This window comes from Protopterus annectens, chromosome 1.part0 (genome assembly GCF_019279795.1).
Source record: "Protopterus annectens isolate FY-2018-M chromosome 1.part0, PAN1.0, whole genome shotgun sequence".
Taxonomy (NCBI): Eukaryota; Metazoa; Chordata; order Ceratodontiformes; family Protopteridae; genus Protopterus; species Protopterus annectens.
Genome location: NC_056725.1, coordinates 1,296,469,278 through 1,296,481,391, shown reverse-complemented (window position 1 = coordinate 1,296,481,391; position 12,114 = coordinate 1,296,469,278). Strand labels below are relative to the sequence as shown.

Below are 12,114 nucleotides of genomic sequence, written 5' to 3'. Positions count from 1 at the left end.
CCCGGACCATGGACAGACTAGGGAAGCAGATCTATGCTTCAGCAACCTTCACCATTCAGTCGCTGAACTATCTGACACACTTTACTCTTCTCCAAAGAGACCTAATTTCCAAAATGTCTTCCTCTTTGGTGGGAGTACTGCCTGAAGAGGTGCGTGATACTGTCGCCTTGCAGCTAGCTACCCTTGAATCCATCTTGAACTCCTCGATGCTTTTGATATCTCACACCACCAAGGGGGCAGCTCAAGCTGCCACATCAGGCATTGCCATGAGACGTAATGCTTGGATGCTGTTGTGTGACTTCACAGGCCCCTTTAAATCTTCCTTTGTCAATGCACCTGTCAACAAATCTGCACTTTTTGGACCCAAAGTACGAGACACACTTGCATGTAGTGAGAAAGACAGAAAGACCTTGTCTGCTGTGGGCATATGCTTTTCCAACCCCCAGAAGTCCTACTCCAGGAACCAGAAGGTAGGAAAAATGTGGTTCAAGAAATCCCAAGGATCTTTTTGTGATGCTCGTGATGAACAATCCCCCTGGGGCAGAGGGGGCAACTTATATGGAAGACACCCCTTTCGGGGTAGAGGGGGTCCGTGTAACCAAGGGCACTATAGATTCTTTCTCCAACAGTCCCTTCCAGCACTCCTGAGCAGTGGCCCGATTGCTTTCCTCTGGAAGCAGTCAGGGGTCGTTTTTCTCTGCACCTACCAGCCTGGCATCTTATTACTACCGATGTTTGGGTGCAGAAAGTAATATCCAGAAGCTGCCAAACACCATTCGATTTAATTCCCACACCTGTCAAACGAATCCCCGATGTACCACCCAATCAGAGGGAATTAACAACCTTAGAAATAGAAAAGCTGCTAAGAAAAAGAGTCATCCAACCAGTACCACCAGACCAGACAAGATCCAGGTTTTACTTGAGGTTCTTTTTTAGTGCCAAAAAAGACAGGGGACTGGAGACCAATCCTGTATCTCAGCCTATTGAACAAATTTATCAAACCTCAAAAATTTCAGATGGTCATGGTACAGTCCATTCTTCCCTTCCTAGGGAGGGACAACTGGATGTGCTCTATAGACCTCCAGGATGCTTACTACCACATAAAGATGGATCACCACTCCCAGAGGTTTCTCCACTTCTGGCTGGGAGCCAATCACTACCAATTCAGGGCACTGCCATTTGGTCTCTCGACAGGCCCCCCCCAAGTGTTCACCAAATGTATGGCCAGTTGTGGTAGCTCATCTTCGACTACAAGGATTCCAGGTATTTCCATATCTAGATGATTGGCTCCTTACTGCTTCGACCAGGAATCTCCTAGTCTGGAGCCTCTCTTACACTCAAGGTCTCGCTCTCCACTTGGGGATTACAATCAACAAGGACAAATCTCAAATGTCCCCAACGAAGACACTGGAATTTATTGGAGCGGTCTTCAACACAACATCCTGTCAAGCTTCTCTCCCCTCTCACAGGTTTTCGAAAATAAGACAAATCCAAGACCTTCTTCCACAGACCTATGTACCAGCACATCTTGTACTGCAACTCTTAGGCTCCATGGCGGCTGCCATTACGTTAGTAAAACTGACGAGACTGCACATGAGAATCCTGCAGTGGCTCCTTTCTGCACAATGGTTGTTTCTATCTCACCCGCTCGACCACATACTATGTCTTACAAACTGTTGCAAGGAAGAAATGCTATGGTGGATGAATCCACAAACGAATCTTTGGTGTTGACCTTCTGTCTTCCCCAGCCCATGGCCATGGTGATTACGGACGCTTCCCTGTTAGGGTGGGGGGGGGGGCATTTCCAGGGAGACGGTCCAAGGCAACTGGTCACCCATGGAGGCCAATTTGCACATAAATGTCCTGGAACTGAGGGCAGTTCTCTTAGCGTTGCAAGCGTTCCATGTATCCCTACCCTCTGGGACCATTGCAGTTCAGTCAGACAACATGTCAGTCATCTGGTATATCAATTAGCAAGGCAGAACCAGGTCTTACCCTCTGTTTTGGGAAGCCATGAGGATTTGGCACTGGGCGATAGTTTCCAACTGCTTTCTTATAGCAACGTACATTCCCAGGAGTTCCAACCTTATTGCAGACAATCTGAGCAGGAACATCCTGATGCCTCACGAGTGGTCCCTCACCCCTGTAACATCGGATCGGATCTTCCAACGCTGGGACAAACCTTGCTGTGATCTGTTTGCTTCCCCCCTAAACTACAAATGCAGAAGCTACTTTTCCCTGATCCCCCCTCGGGGGGAACCACCAAGGGATGCTCTAACACACTATTAGCCCCCGGGTCTTCTGTATGCCTTTCCGCCATTTCCCCTCATTCCAAAATTTCTCCAGAAAGCTCAGAGGTCGAGAAGCAAAGTGATCCTCATTGCCCCCTACTGGCCCAGTCAAGTCTGGTTCCCATTTCTATGGCCTCATCTAATTCACAGCCCATAGATCCTGGATCATTCCCAAGACCTGTTATTTCATCCTCAGGGACTGATTCATCCGAACCGCCACAGTCAAAAGCTCACAGCTTGGTTCCACCACTTCCAGTGATTGCCAGGCTGCCTGACATCCCATCTCCTGTTCATGAAATTCTTCTGGCTTCACACAAACCTTCCACCAGGAAAGTTTATTCTAGTAAATGGACTAGGTTCTCTATTTGGGCCAAAGATCAGAACATAGACCCTTTCTCTATGCCTATTCAAAAGATCCTACAATACTTGACTACTCTTTTACATGCAGGAGCCTCAGCATCGAAGATCACTGTACATTTAGCTGCTATTGCCAGTTTTCATAATGGACTTGATAATTCTTCGATTATGTCACACCACCTATGCAAGACTTTTTTGAAAGGAGTATTACATGTTAAACCTCTGGTTAAGCCTCCCTTAGAACCCTGGGACTTGACTTTGTTACTTCAGTCTCTCACAGGTTCTCCTTTCGAGCCCTTTGATTCATGTGATTTAAAATTTTTGTCATAGAAAACCTTACTTCTAGTAGCACTTACCTCAGTGAGAAGAGTATCTGAGCTGCAGGCGTTGTCTCAAGAGTCCTTACTTGATCTTCCACATGGATAAGTTGTCCCTTCATACTGATCCTTCTTTCTTGCCCAAGGTCATTTCTGGATTTTCCATTAACCAATTTATTGACCTGCCGGTTTTCTTCCCCCAGCATTCTAATAGAGGGGAGTACCTTTTGCACACCCTTGATGTGCATCGGCAGCTTAGTTGTTATTTCGACAGTAGTAAATCTTTCAGGAAAACAGATAAATTGTTTCTGTCCTTTGCAGGACCCAGATTGGGTAAACCTGTTTCCAAAGTGACTTTATCCTCCTGGCTTAGAAACGTCATTACCTTTATCTACTTATCTATCTATTTAACAGAATAAGCTATCCTTACCTTCCAGAATAAAGGCTCATTCTGTAGCATTTCATTCCAGAGCCTCTATGGATGATATCTGCGCAGCAGCCAATTGGGCAAGAACTCATACCTTTATCTCTCATTACAAATTGGATTTGGCCTCCAGGGGACGAGCATCTTTTGGTTCTATGGTACTCAGGAATATCCTTCCTTAGGGCCACCCCGGACTCAAGTAGCTGGGGACTTGGTCATAATTGTAATTAATGAACAAAGATTTACAACATCAGATAAAGAAGTTATGTCTTACCATAACGTTCCTTCTGTGTTGTAGATCTTTGTTCATTCATTACTTCCCGCCCTCCTTCCCCCTGCCTGGACTCCTAGTGGACTTTAGGAACTCCTGGTTAGGGTATTTGCTCAGACAGAGCATTCTACTATTTTTTTCTATTGCTACGTCTATTATATAGGGGCAGGCAAACTCGATCTGGAGTAACTAGGAGAGGGGCATTATGGGTAGGTCTTAGCTGAGAGATTTTGGCTGGCGTGATATTGAAAACAGCTGTTTCGGATCCGAGGATGGAACCAAGGTCTGAATAGTAATGAATGAACAAAGATCTACAACACAGATGGAACATTATGGTAAGACATAACTTCTTTTTCACCACTGATAAATGTTTGCTTTCAGAACCACCACCAACTCTGACCACCTCAGTCCTGTGAAACAACCAGTTAATTATTCAGCTCACAGTGTATGGATTTATATTCAGAGTTGCAATTCTGTCAATAATGAATGCATGGGGAACAATGTCAAATGCACTGGCCAAGTCCAGTTACACTCTCTGTACTTCACAATAACCATCCTTTTGCCTTCATGAATTTTTCAAAGAAATTTATGAGGTTAAAGAGGCAGGACCTTCCTTTGAAAAAGCCAAATTGATGAGTCTCCACAGGGTTTAGAGATTTTTAACTATGCATATGAGTCTAGTGAGACTAATAGGTCTCTAGTTACTCAGATCTGTGACTGGGCCACCCTTGTGTAACAGCATTGAAATGTCTATTTCTCAGGCATCAGGAATGTAACTAGTGAAGGGGCTAAGACTAAAAAGCTTATGCACAGGTTCAGACAGGTCATATTTGATACTGACAATGAGGCAATCTGGTATTTTTATCATTGCTCATGGACAAGGTGTTCTTAGCTTTTAGAGGGCTGAAAGGACTTGTTCCCAAGTAATAATAGGGTATAGCTATAACTGTGAAATCTGTAGTATAACTATAACTGTGAGCATATATCTCAACTGTCCAGATTTTTGCAGAATGTCCAGATATTTGCGTAATATTTTTGCCTGTTCTTCATAACATTTTTGCAGTAAATCAGGGAGGACTGAGTTCACTAAATAATGACAGCCATTTGAGTTTCAGACTTAATATTCTTCAGAAAGTGCATGCTAACACAAGAACTTTATTTTTTAGCAACTTTCTAAGTTTATAAGAACAATATGTAAAATTTGTCCATATTTTTGGGCCTTTTTCCCTCCATTATTTTTGGCTTTGTCCAGATTTTTTCTGTTAAGAGGTTGAGAGCTGTAACTATGAGTGGAATAACATTACACCAAATCTGTTAGCTATGATATTAGCTATATCCTTTGGGTCAGCATGGGCAGTATTATTGTGGACTAGCTCCAGATATTGTTGGGTATTAGTTCATATCTCCTTGCCATAGTTAAAAAAAAGGTTTGTAATTCTTTCTTTAGTTTCAGTGGCTGTTGCATGATCATATTCAGATTTCTGATTCCTAGTGGTTCCCTTAAGCTCTGTAACAATTTGCTTAAGTATGCTCTTAAGGTATCTAAAATGAGACCTCTTCTAGCTACAATTTCAATTGCTTCTCTTGTTATAGTAATTTATTTATACATGTATTCTACCATAGGTGAGTTTAAATTTCTCACAATAGTTGCTATGAACAGGAGCTGTTGTATCAGTGCAGCTACTTAAGGGGGAGGAGAAGTCAATGGCTTTCATGGTGGGGGTTTCATCAAGAAAGGATTACAGTAGAATTTGTTTAGATCATCAAATAATTGAAGAAGGCTTGCTTTCCAGAAGTCCTCAGCACAGTTTTTGCAGGGTAACCACTAGTTTTAATGGAAAAGATCCCTGATTTGTAGTCTGATATAATGAGAGAAGATGATACATGTGACAGCATTCAAGAAGTGGTGATATTTGTGAAGACAAGATCAAGGGTATTTGGTCTCCTATTAAACTAGTTAGTTATTTGTACAAAAGAGTTACCATTTATAATGTCAAGGAATTATTGGGCATGCCATCTGTTGGGATTTAATTTCTCCAAGTCTTTTGGCTTTCTAGTACCAGGATGGGAATGGGCCCCATTCTTAAGACAAAGTATGATTAAAGTTCATGAAGTTAATATTGTTTCAGTCTTAGTTGTTAGCCAAAAGTACTCTTCTCAGCATCCACAATATGCCCAGAATTGACTCCTTCTGTAATTCATTTGTGTTACATCTATCAACAACATATCTAAATAACACTGTAAATTATTTTTTTATCAGACACATTGCTTCTACTACTATTGGGACTGTCCGAGTATCTTTCTTCCATATTGCCAACATTTTTGCCTACAAATCCTAGTATTTTGTGACTCTGCATCTCTCTCTCTACATAAGACACTGTAATCACTGGGTGTAGCAATTTCAGTGATCAGTGATATTTCTGTCTTTTCATGGACTACAGTATCTGGATTTCTCATGTCTGTTTTTTTGAACTGTTGGTATTTGTTGATCCTATGTGATGTAAATTTCATCATTCTCTATAATGCTCTGTGGCTCATGTTTCCAATGCTTTCCAGCTAATTCAGTATTGTAATGTTTCCTCAATGCAGCATTCTTCCCACATTATGTCTTCAGTATACAGGGCCTCTGTCATTAGTGTATCACGCCCAGCAAAGATGTGTGAACATCTCCAGTCCTGTTTGAAAAAAACTGCATTTGTCTGTTTCTTCCACATGTTCAATGGACTTTGTAAACCCATGTGTACATAGTCCACTGTCCTGGGCCACCAATATTAAGTTGTCATCCTTTGGTTTATGTTCATCTATCTCTAACTATTCCTGCATCAGATGCTGGTCGACATGACCTATATTTATGCCTTTTCTACATTTCTTGCCTTCTCATTTGAGCCTTCACCTTATACTTTTTTCTTTTATTTTTTGGCACATTCATTCACTGCCTGATGTTTGTCTACCTCGGGTTTAATTTCCATTATTGCTTGAAACCAATATGCTTCTGCTAAACTATGCAGGGAAGTCATCTTAAACTTGTTCTCATGTTTTAAAACTTTCACCTTATGAGATCAGCATATATGTATGTAGTCCTTTAACTACATATCTATTCCCATAATCATAATCAAGAAGGCCTATACCACCTTCAGAGCAAGCAATATGTAATCATGGTATACACTGATTTTAATGTATCATTTGATAAGCATGAAGCATTTTTCTTATTTTGCTGTACAACTGATCCAGTACCTTTGGGGGCCAGTCAGTCACCCAAAACTGTAAGATAGAACAGTGAAAGCAAATTGATTTATAGCTGTTCCTAGATGTCAGGGCTGTTTTCAGTATTAATTTTAGTCTTCAAAAATATTCCTTACTGAGTTTTGTTCTCATTTATTCATGTTTTATTGTCGAACCTTCATCCGTTCCCAAATAATTATACACAACCTCCTGTTCGTTTCTTTATATCACATTCCTGTCCCAAACTGATATTTTCTTCATGCTGCAGCCTTCCTTCTTTAAATGTTGCTTTTGAACATTTATTAAGAACAAATGAAATTTCTGTGCTATATGAGGTTTTAACCACTTGCAGTTTGCCATTCAGCTTTTTATCTGATGAACTTGACAGTTTTAAATTATCCACAAAAAGATGATGATATGTCTTTACACTTTGCTGTTTTCTGGGAGGCAAAATAGAGCCATGAACTAATCCATTAAGTAAATAGCTTAATGGGTTGAGGGGAACATCAAAGAGCAGTGGCAACAAAGAGTCACCCTTTGAAATGATATCCCTGAGATAATAATTTGTCCTTTATCATGGCTTAGCTGCAAAGTGGTTTGCCACTGTTTCATAGTCAGTATAATGTAATTAATCAATGTAGGGTGTCTCTTATACATCTGTAAACACTCCTTTATTGATGAAGGGATGATACTGTCAAAAGCTTTTGTGTGATCCATCCATACTATATTTAGATTCTTCCCCTTTTTAAAAATTCTCCATTATGACTTTATCTAACAAATGATCCTTTGTTTCATGTGCCTTTCTTTTGTTACATTTGTTCTGTTACATAATTTGAGATCTGAAGTAGTTAACTTTATTTGATCAGCAACCTGTGGGTTTCGGATCCGACACAGATCCGAGCCGGCAGCAGACCAAGCAAAAGATCTGAGCTCCAAGCTCCTCCCCCTACCCATACTACACTGCAACCTCCTTCCAATCCCCAGATCTCATTTGCTGCGGCTTTGCCAGCATGGGAATTTTGAGCTCCAGGCAAGTTTTCAGGGTTTCTCGAAATTTATTGGTTTGTGTGTGCCCCTTTGATATTTCTGTTGATGACTATTAGTTTATCTTTCCCTTCAGGTTTCTTTCCTCGCTAGATATTTGCATTTTGTAGTTAGAAAGTTGTTAACTTTCTGTCAGTGTAGACCTCCCTTCCCACTCATAGAGTGTGTGTGTGTGTGTGTGTGTGTGTGTGTGTGTGTGTGTGTGTGTGTGTGTGGTTTACTATGTCGGAAAGTCAGAAAGTGACTTTCTCTAAGTGCACAGAGTGTGGCCACAAGCTGTCACCAGCCGACGGTCACACAGTGTGCGTAGTTTGCCTGGGGGTGCCCCATTTGTCATCTGGCTGCAAAATCTGTGTGGCCTTCAACCCCTGAGCCCTGTGAGATTGCAGGAACAAGTTAATTCTGGCAGGTCTTCTACCCATGGAATCAGCTTCTGCTTCTTCTGCTTCCACAGCTTCTTCTCCAGCTATGGCTGTGGCTGTCCAGCCTTCTGGCCCTCCTCCCCTGTCCGAGACTCACCCTCCCACCTTGCCACAGGGAGCGAGAGAGGCCAAGAAAGAGAGAATGAAGGACAAACACAGAGAGACAGAGAGACATTCTGAAAAGGAAAAAGATAGAGAGAGAGAGAAGAGCCACAAGCGGCAGGCCGAGTTGGATCCAACGGCCCCTCCCACTAAGGTGATTTGTCTCCTGTTAAAGTTACTAGGCCATCCTCTCCTCGGTTCCATTCACCATGTTTTTCTCTGGAGCCGGAGGAGGAGGCTAGGCCACCCTCGAGGTCGTCTTCGCATTGGCACTCCCAGCCGGCGTCGGTGGTGTCCTTGTGATTGACACAAAGCATCTCTGAAGCAGACATGGATCTGATGATGCAAAGGTTTCTACAAACTCAACTGCAGATGGGAGTGTTGCTGGCTCCCACCCCCACCGTTGCGGGGAGCTCTGCACCGTTTTTCACCTCAATAGCTCCTTCTCCGATCCACCATCAGATTTTGGAGTCTATGGATCCAAGGAGCCCTGGAGTCGGGGGGTCAGCACCGATGGTACCTTCGGCCTTGATGCCGGCCATGCCCTCGAGTTTGTCAGATCCACTTTCGGATCCGAGCTCTCGGAGCCGTGAGTTGGGCATCGGATCCGAGGGATGAGTGTGTCATCGGCTCCGCTGTAGTCAGGGCATACCATCCTTTTGGGTCCGGCCATTCCAACTTCGGCTTCAATCCCTTCGTCAGATCTGAGGGTCGTGGATACCCTTACCACCAGTTTCAGGGAAACCGGTTCTCCTTCAGCGTTCGACATTACAGAGAGGGTTCTCTCTGAAGGATCGAGACCTGTCACTCTTTCCACAGGGTCCATCCCTGCCCCCTCGCAGTTGGGCTTGTCTTCCATCATCCAGTCCCCCCAGGGACAGCCTGTGTCTATTGCACCCCAGCCAGTTCCCCTGGAGGAACACAAAACCATTTGTGAGCCCTCCTTGGAGAGCCCACCTGAGGAGGTTCCTCACAAACGCCAGTGTAAAAGGAGGCACTTGGACTCCCCCGAGTCCTTCACTGAGGATACTGACTTGGAGGAAGGGGAAGTTTCCCTCAAATCATGCCCCCTAAGATGTCTCCTTTGGAGACATAATGGAAATCCTTCACCAGGGGGGGGGTCCACCCAAAAACCTTGCTCTGACGAGTCGGTATTCCTGGAGGCATTCGACACAGGCCCATCTACCTCTTGTGTGTGTCCCCCAGCCGACCCTCTGGTGGACCTTATCACCACCAGAGCTTGGAAGGAGCCAGACACTGTGGAGCCAATACCCAAAAGGCCCAACAAAATATTGAGCCCCCCCGGCAGACAGAGCTTCTTAGAGCAAAGGTTCCCCGGTTGATGCCATGGTGGTGGCAGTGGCCACAAAAAAGGAACTCACCCAGGCAAGTTCCTCTGTCCACCCCCCAGACAAGGAGTCCAGGGCGATGGACCATCTTGGAAAGCGGACTTTTGCTTCAGCTACCTTTACTATAAGGGTGCTGAATTACTTGGCCCACGTAATTCGACTGCAACGGGATCTTGTAAAAGAGTACGCTAGGTCGCCCCCGGAGTCCATGTCGGCTGAGGATAAACGGACCTTCTCAGCTTGTATGGCCACTCTCAAGTCTGTGTCCAATACATCCATGCATCTACTCTATCATGCCACCGAGTGTGCTGCTAGGGCTAGCGAGTCCGGTATCACCTTACGGCATCACGCCTGGCTCCGTCTTTGCAATTTCTCGGAACCCTTCAAGGCATCCTTTGTTAATGCACCCTTTGATGGTTCAACCCTTTTCGGGAAGACTGTCCGCGATACGCTTGTCCAGAGTGAGAAAGACGGGAAAACACTGTCAGCCATCGGGATCTGCTTTTCTTACCCTCAAAGGTCCTTTTCCAGGAACCAGCGAGGACAAAAGAAGCTGTGGTTCCAGAAAACTCAGCAGTCCTGGAATGCTCAGGACTCCTTCTCCCCCAGAGGCAGAGGGGGTCAAGGTGGACGCCAGCCCAGAGGCAGAGGGGGGGGGCTGAAGAACTTCAGGTCATCGGAACCTTTATCAGATTGACCCATGCAGCAACCCTGAGGGGTTGCCTGACTGCTCCTGTCTGGAGGCAGTCAGGGGGCATTTTTTGATGCACCTAGCCCAATGGGAGTCCATCATGACAGATCGCTGGGTGCTTCAAATAATATCCATAGGCTATTCTATTCCCTTCACAAACAACCCCCCTTACATAAGGTACCTCCCGGACATCCCACCTGCTCAGAGGGAGGCCGCGGCTTTGGAAATACAAAAGCTGCTAAAAAAAAAAGCCATCCAGCAGGCGCCCCCAGACCAGTCTGGATCAGGCATCTAGTCCAGGTTCTTTTTGGTGCCAAAAAAGACAGGGGACCTAAGGCCTATCCTCGACCTATCAGCAATGAATCTGTTCATTGCCAAGAAAAAGTTCTGGATGGTCACGCTTCAATCCATCCTGCCCTTCTTACAGGAGGAAGACTGGTTGTGCTCAATAGACCTCAAAGATGCGTACTACCATATCCTGATGGACAGGCAATCCAGGAGGTTCCTCCACTTTTGGCTAGGGTCCTGTCATTATCAATTCAGAGTCCTACCCTTTGGTCTCACCACAGTCCCCAGGGTGTTCACCAAGGTCATGGCAGTTGTAGCGGCCCACCTGAGACTTCAGGGCATTCAGGTCTTCCCATACCTGGATGACTGGCTCCTCTCCACCCCCACCAGGCATCAACTTTTACTAGCCAGAGATTGTTTTCTCCGGATATCACCCCAGCTGGGGATCACTGTAAATCTCAGGAAGTCATCCATTCAACCTGTTCAAGTGTTAGACTTCATAGGAGTAAGAACAGACTCTCTTCAGGCCAGGGCATTTTTGACACCAGACAGACTACACAGCCTGGCACTTCATGTGTTAGCGCTTCTGCAGTCCCCAGTACCCCCAGCAGAATTAGTCCTGAGAGCCTTAGTGTCCATGGCAGCAGCTATCAACCTGATCCCTTGTGCTCGTCTGCATATGAGAATTCTACAGTGGACGTTGCAAGTTCAGTGGTCAATACTTCATCAACCTCTAGATTTCCCGATCCCTCTGAGCAAAGTGTGCAGAAATTCTCTCACATGATGGCTCCAATCCTGGAATTTGCAGGAGGGGCATCCTTTTGTTGCGTCCCAACCCCAAGCCATGGTGACCACGGACGCCTCCCACCTAGGGTGGGGGGGGGCCACTGTTCGGGCAGGACTGTTCAAGGCATGTGGACTCAAAGTGAGACCATTCTGCATATAAATGTTATAGATATGAGAGTGGTCCTTTTAGCATTGCAGGCCTTTCATGCTTATCTTCCTCTGGGAACTATTGTGATCTAGTCAGACAATATGTCAGTGGTTTGGTATATCAACAAACAAGGGGGAACCAAGTCTTATCCCCTTAGTCGAGAAGCCATGAGAGTTTGAGAATGGGCAATCTCTACCAACCGCTTTCTGATAGCAATGCACATTCTGGGTCGGTCCAACATCTTGGCAGACAAACTGAGCAGAACTATCCTTTCTCCCTACGAGTGGTCTCTGATCCCTTGTGTAGTGTAACAGATCTTCCTCAAGTGGGGTCAGCCTTGCTGCGATCTCTTCGCATCGCCATCCAACGCAAAGTGCAGCGAGTTTTTCGCTCTAATCCACC

General features: G+C 44.9%; 1 protein-coding gene across 2 annotated transcripts in view; it reads left to right on the top strand.

Moving 5' to 3' along the window:
* LOC122797711 (cytochrome P450 2D15-like) overlaps positions 1–12,114 on the top strand; it is a 955,177-nt gene that overhangs the window by 768,265 nt on the left and 174,798 nt on the right. The gene's annotated exons all lie outside the window — the stretch shown is intronic.